Raw genomic sequence first — 12,077 nt, forward strand, 5'->3', positions numbered from 1 at the left:
TCTGTGAAGAGGAATTAAGTCAACAGCAGGCTATTCCTGTAATATGTTGCCCACAGTATGATTTTTTTCAGCCAATTCTTTCATGTCTGTGCGCTAATTCATGATCCAACAAATCCATGGGGATTATCTTCTGTCCAAAGAGGTCAAATGTGACTCAGAAGTCCTCTATAAATTCATTCCTGGTCCAATCAATGCCAATGACTCTAGCTTTTGCATCCACGTGATGGGTAAATACAAACGGGCAGACATTGGCTGTCAATGAAAGAGCTGCTGACTGGGGTAGCTTCAGATACCAACAGGATTTTCTGCCAAAGGCAGCCAACGATTACACAAGTTACTCAACAGACTTTTTTCCTGAGGTAGCAAAATCTAATTTACTGGGAATGGCACCCTGTGGCCAGTCCATAAGCTATGAACATTTTTAATTCCTTGGGGCCAGTGAGAAAGAGAAAGAAAAAGAGAAAATTCACATGTACACACACACACACACACACACACACACACACACACACTGAATGAATAAGGAAAAGGCAGAATCCAATAAGTTTATACATACAAATATACATGCATAGATACACACACACACACACACACACACACTTACATTTATTCAGGCCTAAAGATAGACACATTCATATTCACACACTGAAACTTTAGCACAAAGCTCCAACAAGCAGGCTCCAAGTATTCCACAGATGCATACATACATACATACATACATGCATGCATACATACATACATACATACATACGTAAACACATTTGGTGGATAGTAGGAACAATGTGCCAACCCCCTCTAACAGAACCTTTAGAGGTATACACACTGTCGATTGGTAGAAGAGTCAGTTTTCCACCACACCACACCATGCTTTATTTGTTCATCCATCGTTTGTGCATCTCAGCAAATTCTTTCAAGGAGTATACAATTACAATGTGACTGTGTTTCAGGTTCCTTCTGGTAAATGATTCTGAAAAAACAATATGTTAATACACTTTTAACATTAAACGAATTAACATTATGTATTAAGGTAAAAAACCCAAATTATTCTTTTTTTTAACTAGGCAAAGAATTTTATTAACCTTTTCCAAACTTTATTCCCAGGCTTTTTCAGCTTAATTTGCCGCAAAGAATTAGATATAAGCAAAAACTGAAAAGAGCTGCACTGTCCGGGGGCTTGGGCTTAAAAATATTAAAGATCTAGATTTCATCAGATCCATAATAAACAAAAAATTTTTAAAAAGCAGTCATGATATAAAATAGCAGCTCCTGTAACTTCTGAAAATGTCATCTTCTTCAGAAGTTGCTTCCATTCAGTTCGCCTCATTCTTAGAAGCCTCATCAACATTCTCCACCAGATCTGGAACTTCATCATCACCATCCTCTCCAGGAGCAAGTGGTGCTTTTCCATCCACAGATTGTTTGCACAGAGCTTCGGCCAGTCTTCTTAAGCTAGTCAGATTCTGCACCGAGCTGGTTTAGGATGCTGGGAAGCATGTCTGTCAGCTGCTTTGTCTCAGCGTGGCCTGTAATGGTGAAGGTGTTTGCTGCCAGAGACGCCTGAACTTTAGGGTTGTTAAAATGGATCACTGTTCCTTGGTTTGTAAACATGTTCACCTCTTCAATACCAGAGATATTGTTTACCCCTAACTTCTTTAAGGAGAACTGCAGCTTTTTGTCGTCTGCTGTGGCTGTTCTGTGAACCACCTTCTTCTTTCTACGAGCAGTTCCTTTCCCACCAATGCGCACTTGTGCCTGAGTTTGGCAAGATTTTCCTGGTTCATGATCGTTTCTTTCATCTTGTCGGAGTGGAAATGGGACCGCGCGGGGAACTAGGGTTCACGCTCAGGGGGTCTCGGGCAGACCAGCTAAGATAAGGCGCACACACGTGGGGACACAAGATGGCAGCTAGAGCCAAATTATTCTTAAAAACCCACCTACATTCATAACCAAGCAACTTATTTTACATTGACAGCATGTAAGCAAGGAAGGTAAGTTTCTCAGCTAGTTTCTCTTACTTGAAGGTAGCAACTTGCTGTTATAAAGATTGAAGTAATTATTTTATTATTGATCTTCAAAAGTAATCTTGTAAAATTATTTAAAGAATCACAAATCTAAACATTTATGTAATAATAAGTCATATTTACCTTAAATCCTTAAAATGCATATCTACTCATTAGCAATTCTTAATAAGTCATATCAGGATGGTAAAATAAGGGTATAAGAAATCAATCCCCTTCCACCTTCAGTGAGAGTCCTGTAAGCCAGTGCTACCATGGTTTTGTTCTCTGAACAAAAAAAAGTCCCTAGCTTTAATTAATAAAAAGTGTGCTTCTTTGATCTTTATATTGTTACCTAAGTTTTTCTACATCAGAGCCAGTAGTACAAAACATGGCTAAATGCCTTCACTAAAAACGTCACTTTCCCAAAGGTTTTCTAACGGTGGTAGTCATTATCGACAATCTACATCTTCTTTAGGGTGGTGACTGAATCATGATGTGCTCCACCAGCAATGTCTGACAGAAATCAAGCATCAGTATTGTGAATGCCAGAGACACTGTCAGGTGAGGGACAAGAAGCACCCCTAATGTTTCCAAATGACTCATACTTTTAGAGGGTTGTGAAGGCAGGAAGCAGAGCAGTACTTCCTAACAGCATAATGTCCTCAGGACACAGAGTCTTCATGGCCATGCCACATCAAGGCCTACCCATGTGGCTGTGGTAAACCATGGGCTGCATTCCATGTTTTAAGTCACTTGTCATCCCTTTTGCATGGCTCATGGCAAGTCACTTTGCTCACGCTGTGAAACTGGAGAATCTCTAGTTGTTTGCCTTTGGAAGAGCAAAGGACTAATACAAACAGAGAGGAACTGTCCTCACCTCTATACCACATGATCTTCAGCATCACTTGTAAATAATATGGGGTCCACTTCAACACAGATTTCAAGAGACAGTATGATGCTATTGGGGTTTACTCTGTCTGGGTAGCATCATGATATCATCACAGTATACCAAGTTCTCCAGGCTGTATAGTAAAGGCTTGGTTCCCCAGCAAGGACAGCCCCTTGCTCTCACCCACTGCTTCCTTGTTGCTTCAAAATAAACACTTTTCTCCAAAAGGAGCTGTCTTAACCACAGAACGCCTCACTTCTTACACAAAGCAATGAGGTCAAGAAACTAGAAAATCTTCATAAACTTTAATCCCTGTAAGGTGATTGTACCTGGGATTAAATTGTCTAACAGAAGGCTGATGATTTCATGGCCAAATGATGTATGATTTCATACCAAAATACATTCCATGGAAGGGCTGGACACATTGTACATCTTCATTCTTTGAATGATCAACATTTAGATAGTCTCAATTTGGGGCTACTCTGAGGAATGCTGCTCAAACCCAAATATCCCCTAGTTTCTCTGTGGACACACACTTCTCATTATGGATTCACTGGGTCACCTGGAGACTGCAGTTCAACTTTCTGAAGAATTGTACATGACTTCTGCCAGGGCTCTATCATTTAATGTCAACAGCAATATCTGAAGGGTCCTCATCTCTCCCAAATTTACATGTAGTCAATTCTAACACAGTGTGAACAAGTTGGAATAAAAGGTGTGACTGAGTGCTGCAGACACAGAGCTTTAGTGCATCAGGAGGCTAAGTGGGGTGCACTGCACTGAGACAGACCTGTTCTCACACCTCAGCATGACTATGAGAATTCTGTTTGTGTTGAGAGCAGCTGCAAGCACACTGGTTCTCTAATCTCTCAAAGAACAAAATCCAGGCCAAGTTCCACAACCAAGGATAACTGAGCCAGTGTTAGGCAGAAGTGGAAAGAAAATGCTAGCTGGCATTGAGGATGAGAAGAAAACAGGCTGTAGGGGAGAAAGAGTGAACCCTTGATCATCCAGTGAGCTATTACCATTCACCCAGGACAAAGAAGGGACACAAGGGCCCAGCCAATTTTTCTGCCTCCCTAAAACCTAGATTTGACAAAGAAAATTCCTCCTAATTTTTGTGTACCCCACTCCTTTAGTTTCCTCCAAATGATTTAATTGTGGATGAATATGATTTTGCTTCTACAAACTCCTGAGAATTTTTATATTTACATTTACAGGGTGTTTTGTCCCTTTGTTTCAGGGTGGACATGCAAAAAGTTGAGAGGCTTCATGCAATGTTCAATGGATACAAATTGGTAAACACCTGAGTGGCCATAGTACTTTCTCACATAATGTGGGTACAATCATTGTTAAAGATGTTCCTTCCATGAGTAACTGAACATAAACATATGCAGAAAAACAGAAACGTATTTATGAGAACACGGATACAAAGAGCCAGCCAGTCAGACAGACAGACAGACACATATATACACACATTCACACATACAAGCAACCACACCCACAAAAGCTCATACAAGCATCAACACCTATACATATGCTTAACATGAGTACACAGATGCTCACTCATACCTGGGTAAACGCATATATGTGAATGTATGTGTGCTCATACACACTGACTATATTGTACTAAGAACTACACACATGGCAACATGCATATGCAGATACACACACACTTTCAACAATACACATAGAGAGAGGCTCAATACACACTAATACATACACATGAATACATAAAACCACACCACAAATACAAGCACAAACAACACACACGCACAAACACACATAGACACACAAACACACACACAAATGCACACACATCCCTCCATTATGCAGAAAGGCGAATGAGAAGTGGCAACTGGCTTGTTGCAGCAATCTTTCTGCTGCAGTAGGAGGTATTGTGTCTTCCATGCTCTCTACAATGTTCTTAGACTCAGCCAGGATCTACTGCCCTGGCTTACTTATTTCCCCTTCCAAAAGTTTTTGACCCTGAGGTCTGTAAATCTAAATGGACATTACAACCTCTGCACAGCAAAGCTGGACCACACAAAAGCAAGCCTTCAAGAAGGGCTCCTAACTAAGCCTCTAGCTAACTTCAAGTTGATCCATCATAGTCTGCTCACAAAACATGTCACAGTTTAGTCTGATAAGAACAGAGGGGAAAATGTGACCCATAGTCAATATTCAGCAACTTTGAGTAGATTACATTGTAAAAAAAAAAAAATATGAAGAGAGCACCCAGGTCAGTCAGTAGGAGGCTAAGAGTTTCAAAAAAAAAAAATCAAATTCTACTACAACAGCCTATACTCAACAACACTGGAAAATATGGTTGTAATGGACCTAACTACACAAACCCGACAAAGAAAGAAAACTTCAGAAAATTTCACTTACAAATATCAATGAATAAATTCTCAATAAAATTCTAGCAAACCAAATCCAAGAATACGTCAAAACATTCATCTATCATGATCAAGGAGACCAGGAATGCAGGGATAGTTCAACATATGAAAATCCATTAACATAATCCTCAGAATAAACAAACTCAAAAAATAAAAAACACATGATCATTTCATTAGATGCAGAGAAAGCAATTGACAAAAGTCAACACCCTTTCATGATAAAACTCTGGGGAAAGTCAGGAATCATTATTCCACTGAAAATTGGACATAGTAATACCTGAGGTTGGAGCTTTACCACTCATAGGCATTTACTCAGAAGATACTCCAACATATAAGAAAGACACAGGCTCTACTATGTTCATAGCAGACTTATTTATAAGAAACAGAATCTGGAAAGAACCCAGATGCCCTTCAACAGAGGAATGGATGCAGAAAATGTGGTACATTTACACAATGAAGCACTACTCAGCTATTAAAAGCAATGGTTTTTATGAAATTCTTAGGCAAATGGATAAAACTAGAAAATATCATCTTGAGCGAGGTAACCCAACCAGAAAGGATAACACATGATATTCACTCACTGATCAATGGATATTTTTCCCAAAGCTCAGAATACCCCAAATTTAATTCACATACCAGATGAAGCATAAAAAGAAGGAAGACCAAAATGTGGATACTTTGGTCCTTCTTACAAGGGGGAACAAAATACCCATGGGGGGAGATGCAGAGAAAAATTGTGGGGCAGAGACTGAAGAAAAGCCCATCCAGAAACTGCCCCACCTGGACATTCACACCATGTACAGTTAAGCAAGCCAGACACTATTGTTGATGCCAAAAACACTTTCTGACAGGAGTCTGATATAGCTCTCCTGAGAGGATCTGCCAGATCCTGACAAATACAGAGGAGGATACTTGCAGCCAAACATTTCAGTGAGAATGGGGTCACCAATGAAGTTGTTAGGGAAAATACTCAGGGAGCTGAAGGAGTTTGCAGCCCCATTGGAGGAACAACAATATGAACCAATCAGGCCCTCTTACCTCCCAGGGACTAATCCACAAATCTAAGTGTACACATGGAGGGAGCCATAGCTCCAGCTGCATATGTAGCAGAGGATAGCCTTGTGGGACATCAGTGAAAGCAGAGGCCCTTGGTCCTGTGAAGGCTCAATGCTCCAGTGTAGGGGAATGCCAGGATGGGAAGTATAAGTGGGTGCGTGGGTGGGTGGAGGGGACACCCACATAGAAGCAGGGACTGGGGGATGGTATAGGGAGTGTTCAAGGGGGAATCCAGGAAAGAGGATAACATGTGAACTGTAAATAAAGTATCAAATTAAAAAAATCAAGTGAGAAATCATCATTGATGAACTTTCACACAAGTTTGTTGCACAGACTTATGGAAACTTCTTAAAGGACTAGTCTGTTAAGTCAGGTCCACTCTGAGATCTCTTGAAAGTCACCTACCTCCATTTGTTCCCTGGGCTCTGAAATACAGCAACCCATCATTCTGCATCTCCACTAAGGTCCCTAGAACAAAAAGGACACATAACATGTTATAGAATCAGATTTTTATGTGACTGAAAATCTTGTGATGCACTTTGAATACCTTTAGAATAAAGTAAAAAAAAAAAAAGTTAATGGAGGTGAGCAGAAGGCAGCTGTGTGATGCACTTCTGCCTGAGGATCAAAAAGGCTGGCTAAGGGTTGATGTTCCTTCTCTGCTCTAGATGAACAGTGGCTGACCACTGGAAAGTCAAGTGACACGCTGTGTCTTCTCAGTATTCCAGCTTGTTTTCCTCATGGCCTGCTACCATTTACTTCCCAGCTTTGCCTACTTGTGGCTCAGTTAATGTTCTGTTTGACCTCAATTTTATTCTTTGAGAGACTGACTGGTTTGGAGCAGAAGTCCTCCAGCTTCTCTGAGGCACAGGAACAGGGCTGTCTCAGATAGCTGCTTTAGTCTCTCCTGATAACTTAAGCATTCACCCAGTGTTCTATGTGTAGCACTCTTTACTGTTGTTATTCAAAATCATTCATTGTGAGTTAAAAATTAGCCTCAATGGATTTGGGGAGAAATGAGGACCTTCAGACATGTCTGGTGGTACAAAATGGAGTACCTCTGTGGAAAGCCATGAAAAGATGTTCAGAAAGTAGAATATTATTCACTTTGACCCAATAATTCCATAACAAAAATTACGTGTACAAGAAACTTCTAGGGTACATCAGTGTTGTAGTGGTCCTCCTCAGACCAGCTCCAGAGGATAAACTATCCAGGTGTCCATCAGTGAAGGAGTAAAATAAACAATGTGCTATAGTTCTTCCATGGAATATTGCTCAGTGTGAGATAATACGTGCAAACATTTGGCCTTCAGCTAGTCACCTTTATCTTACTCAAAATATCTCTGACACAAGCATATAATGAAGAGAACAATGTTCCTTTGGATCCTAGTTAAGAGGACTTACTAGTGTTCTTGGCTCTTAGTTTTGGACCAGAATTAATTCAGGCTATGGCAAAGGAAGGTACTAGTGGATGAAGCTTCTCATATTTGGGATAGTAAAGAACAGTGAATAACAGCAAGAGGCTGGTCCAACACCATCATGTGATCTTTTGCAGGGAAACAGGCTTATTCTACACAGTCTTGGGAACTTAAAACCAGCTTTTATAATAGATCAAGAACCCTGATTCCAATTTCTGTTTATGAGTGGAAAGTACTCGATTTACACAGATGTCTATATGCTATACACACTTTTTTACTTATTCCATTCAAGGTTTATTACTTATGCATTCAAACCATCCTGGGTGTTCAATTATATTACCATTACTGTGAAATTAAACATGGTACTGCAATGTACTATGCTTCTGTGACTGAACACAATTCAGTGTTAATTTTTGTGTGTGTGTACATTTGTGTGTGCACATGTATGCATGCTTCAATTAAAAATACAATCTTTTAATGACCAGGACAAGTAAAGATTGGAGAAGAGAATGTAGAACTGACTGAAGCAGAAAGAAGTGGTCACTTAGAAAAAGGACTTGGAAGAAACCATGTAGAAACACTTTTCTGTCTCCAAGACAAGGTAGTAACCCAAGCACTAACCAGGCTGCCAAGATGTAGGTCAAAGAACCATGGGGCCTAGTGACATTCTGCTGAGATTATGTGACCCACTCATGCCTGAGACTTCACGCTATAACCAAGAGGAAAGAGAAGATGTGAAAAGAACAAAAGGATTGCTAGAACCCAAAGGTTGGTGGGGGTCACCAGAATGAACGATCCCTCTGGCAGAAAATACTGGTAGGACTCTGGTAAGTAATCTTCAAGAGGCTAACTGTCTGGCGCTCACAAAACGTTCTGGGGTGATTAGAACATGATATCTTATAACTAGACTTGACAGGCTGGACCTATATATGTAAGCAAGAAGTCAGGTTTGTAGAAAATGAAATCGAAAGCGGAGATACTTGTCCCAGAAGTGGGCATATATGAGGGACTGAGGAGGAGGAAGAGGGGATGTGACCAAGACAAGGACACAGAAGACAGACTACACTGGAAAGGTGCAGGTGGGAGACACAGTAAACATGTAGGTACAGGGGGAAGGTGGCCCCAGAAGGGCTGCCAGCAGGGTCCAGGATGTGAAGCCAGAGCCTCCTGGCAGGTGGTGAGAAGTTCATTCACCTGCCAGGGAGTTAAGAGTGGCTTAATTAATTACCACAACAGAATGCCATTTGAATAATTCATTAATTAGCATCAGCTGATATCACAGAGAGTGACAATGAATTATTTTAATATTTTTTGAGGGCTCCATTCAGGTACCTAAAATATTGTTGGTTCCAAGACATATCTTCATACAATTTCTATTTACATCACCTGGACACTGTCTAATAATTGCACATATATTTTTTCTTAGAATAAGAGCCTCAAATTAGCTAAACCTCGGTATAGAGTTTTTCAGGGTATGAAAAAAATAGTAGAAGGCATCACATAGTGACCATTCAGTCAGTAAACATTCCTTAAGAACCTGTTTTCTGCCTACTTGGGACACTGGAAGACAAATAAGCAAACATACCCCTTGAGAGACATCACCTTGTATACAAACAAAGACACCGTACAGTAAATATTGTGGCATTTAATAGAGCCTGAGAGACAGGAACCTAGGTTTGCAACAAGACCAAAGAACTTTAAAGAAGAATCTCAAGACTGGCTCTTCATCAGAAGGTTAAATTAACGCTCTGAGGTCAGGCTTCAGGCTAAATCAAAGCCAGTAGTGTAGTCACCAGGAGACATTTCCAGTTGTCTAGTGAAGTACTTTTGTCAGAAGGAACAAATTCCTGTTTCTCTGTCAGTCCAACTTTCCTTCTCTGGGTGGCACATTCAACACAATATCCTCATACACATGCTCTCCTAATCTTCAGCTCCATGTCTGCTCTCCCTGTAGCCAACCAACTGTACCTGCCAACAGCTTCTTGACAGCCAGGACCAAACTGCTAACAAGGCTCAGGAATGAGTGAGACTTCACAGCCTGAAGATGGGACAATAATGTATGGCTCAGTGCCATTACCAAAAGATAAGTTCAGAATTCATCCTGACACTCAGGGATTCAGCTACCTCTAGATGAGTACACTCATTTTCTTAAAGTACAATCCCAGCACACAGATAACCACATTTTCATTCATAGAAGGAGATATAGTTTAGGAAGATTGACCAAGATCTGTTCAGGTCTCACAATCTCTAAAACTTTAATTTCTCAATTTAAACACAAAACTACACACACACACACACACACACACACACACACACATATTTATATACATATATATGCATTTGTGCATGAGTGGGCCTTCTTGTGTGTGTGTGTAGATTCTCTTTAAAAAATTTTTTTTCTTGGATATTTTACTTACATTTCAGATGTTATCCCCTTACCCCATTTCCCCTCTCCCCAGGAAACCCCTATCCCATCCCCCATCCTCCTGCTTCTATGAGGATGTGCCCCCACTCACCCCTCACTACCACTTCCCCACCCTTGAATTCCCCCCCCACAACCCCGAGATTCTACCTCATACCAGTCAGAATGGATAAGATTAAAATGTCAGGTGATAGTACATGCTGGCGAGGATATCAAGACAGAGGAATACTCTTCCACTGTTGGTGGAATTGCAAGACTGTACAGCCACTATGGAAATCAGTTTGGCAGTTCCGAAGAAAATTGGACTTAGCATTACCTGAGGACCCAGCTATACTACTCATGAGCATATACCCAGAAGAGGCTCCAACATATAAAAAGGATATATGCTCCACTATGTTCATTCCAGCCTTATTTTAATAGCCAGAAGCTAGAAAGGACCCATATGTCCTTGAACAGAGGAATGGATACAAAAAATGTGATACATTTACACAATGGACTATTACTCAGCTATTAAAAACAATGAATTCGAGAAGTTCTTAGGTAAATGGATGGAACTAGAAAATGTCATCCTGAATGAGGTAACCCAATTCCAAAAGAACACTCATGGTATTCACTCACTGACAAGTAGATATTAGTCTAAAAGCTTGAAAAAGCCAAGATTCAACTCACAGACCACATGAAGCTCATGAAGAAGGAAGACCAAGTGTGGGTGCTTCATTCGTTCTTAGAAGGAGTAACAAAATACTCAAGGGAACAATTATGGAGGCAAAGTGTGGTACAGAAACAGAAGGAGGGTCCTTCTGTAGACCATTTCATGTGGGTATCTATCCCATGGGCAGTTACCAAATGTAGACACTGATGTGGATGTCAGGAAGTGCATACTGACTAGAACCTGATGTAACTGTCTCCTTAGAGGTCTGCTAGAGTCTGACATATTCAGAGGTGGATGCTCACAGGTCACCATTGATCTGATCAAGGGGTTTCCAATGAAAGAGTTAGAGAGAAGACTGAAGGAGCTGAAAGGGTTTGTGGCCTCATGAGGAGAGTAACACTACCAACCACCTGAGCTCCCCAGAGCCTAAACCACCAGCCTGGAACTCATATGGAGGGACCCATGACTCTAGCTGTATGTGTAAGGGAGGATGGCCTTGTTGGGTATAGGTGGGAGGGGAGATCATTGGTCACATGAAGGCTGAACACCGAGTGTGGATGAATTTGAGGGTGGGGATGTGGGATTGGGGGAGTAGGTGGAGACACATCCTCATAGAATCAGGAGAGGGAATGGGATAGAGAGTTCCTTGGCAGAAGGGGAAATGGGGTAAGAAGATAGCATCTGAACTGCAAATATAATATTCAATTAAGAAAGGGGGAAAAAGAAATAAGGAGTCATAGATTCAAGCATCACCAACAGCATACAAGAGATAGAAGAGAGTATCACTGGTGCAGAAGATACCCCAGAAAATATTGACACAGCTGTCAAAGAAAACGCAAAGTGCAAAAAAAGGTCTTAACCCAAAACATCCAGTAAAATGAGGACACAATGAGAAGACCAAACCTAAGAATAATAGGCATAGAAGAGAGTGAAGATTCCCAACTTTAAGGGCCAATAAATATCTTCAACAAAATTATAGATGAAAACTTCCCTAAGCTAAAGTATGAGATACCCATAAGCATACAAGAAGCCTACGGAATGCTAAAAACTAGACCAGAAAAGAAATAACTTCTATAACATAATAATCAAAACACCAACTGAAAACAAAGAAAGAATATTAAAAGCAGTAAGGGAAAAAGGCCAAGTAACATATAAAAGCAAACCTATCAGAATTACCCCAGACTATACACCAGAGACTATAAAAGCCAGAGGATCCTGGACAGATGTCATACAGACCCTAA

General features: G+C 40.6%; 1 pseudogene; it reads right to left on the reverse strand.

The window, feature by feature from the left end:
* Positions 1 to 1,056: 1,056 nt before the first annotated feature.
* LOC114633898 lies at positions 1,057 to 1,811 on the reverse strand (annotated as a pseudogene).
* Positions 1,812 to 12,077: the final 10,266 nt, after the last annotated feature.

The sequence above is a fragment of the Grammomys surdaster genome, unplaced genomic scaffold (assembly GCF_004785775.1).
Source record: "Grammomys surdaster isolate TR1022 unplaced genomic scaffold, NIH_TR_1.0 790, whole genome shotgun sequence".
NCBI classification, from domain to species: Eukaryota; Metazoa; Chordata; class Mammalia; order Rodentia; family Muridae; genus Grammomys; species Grammomys surdaster.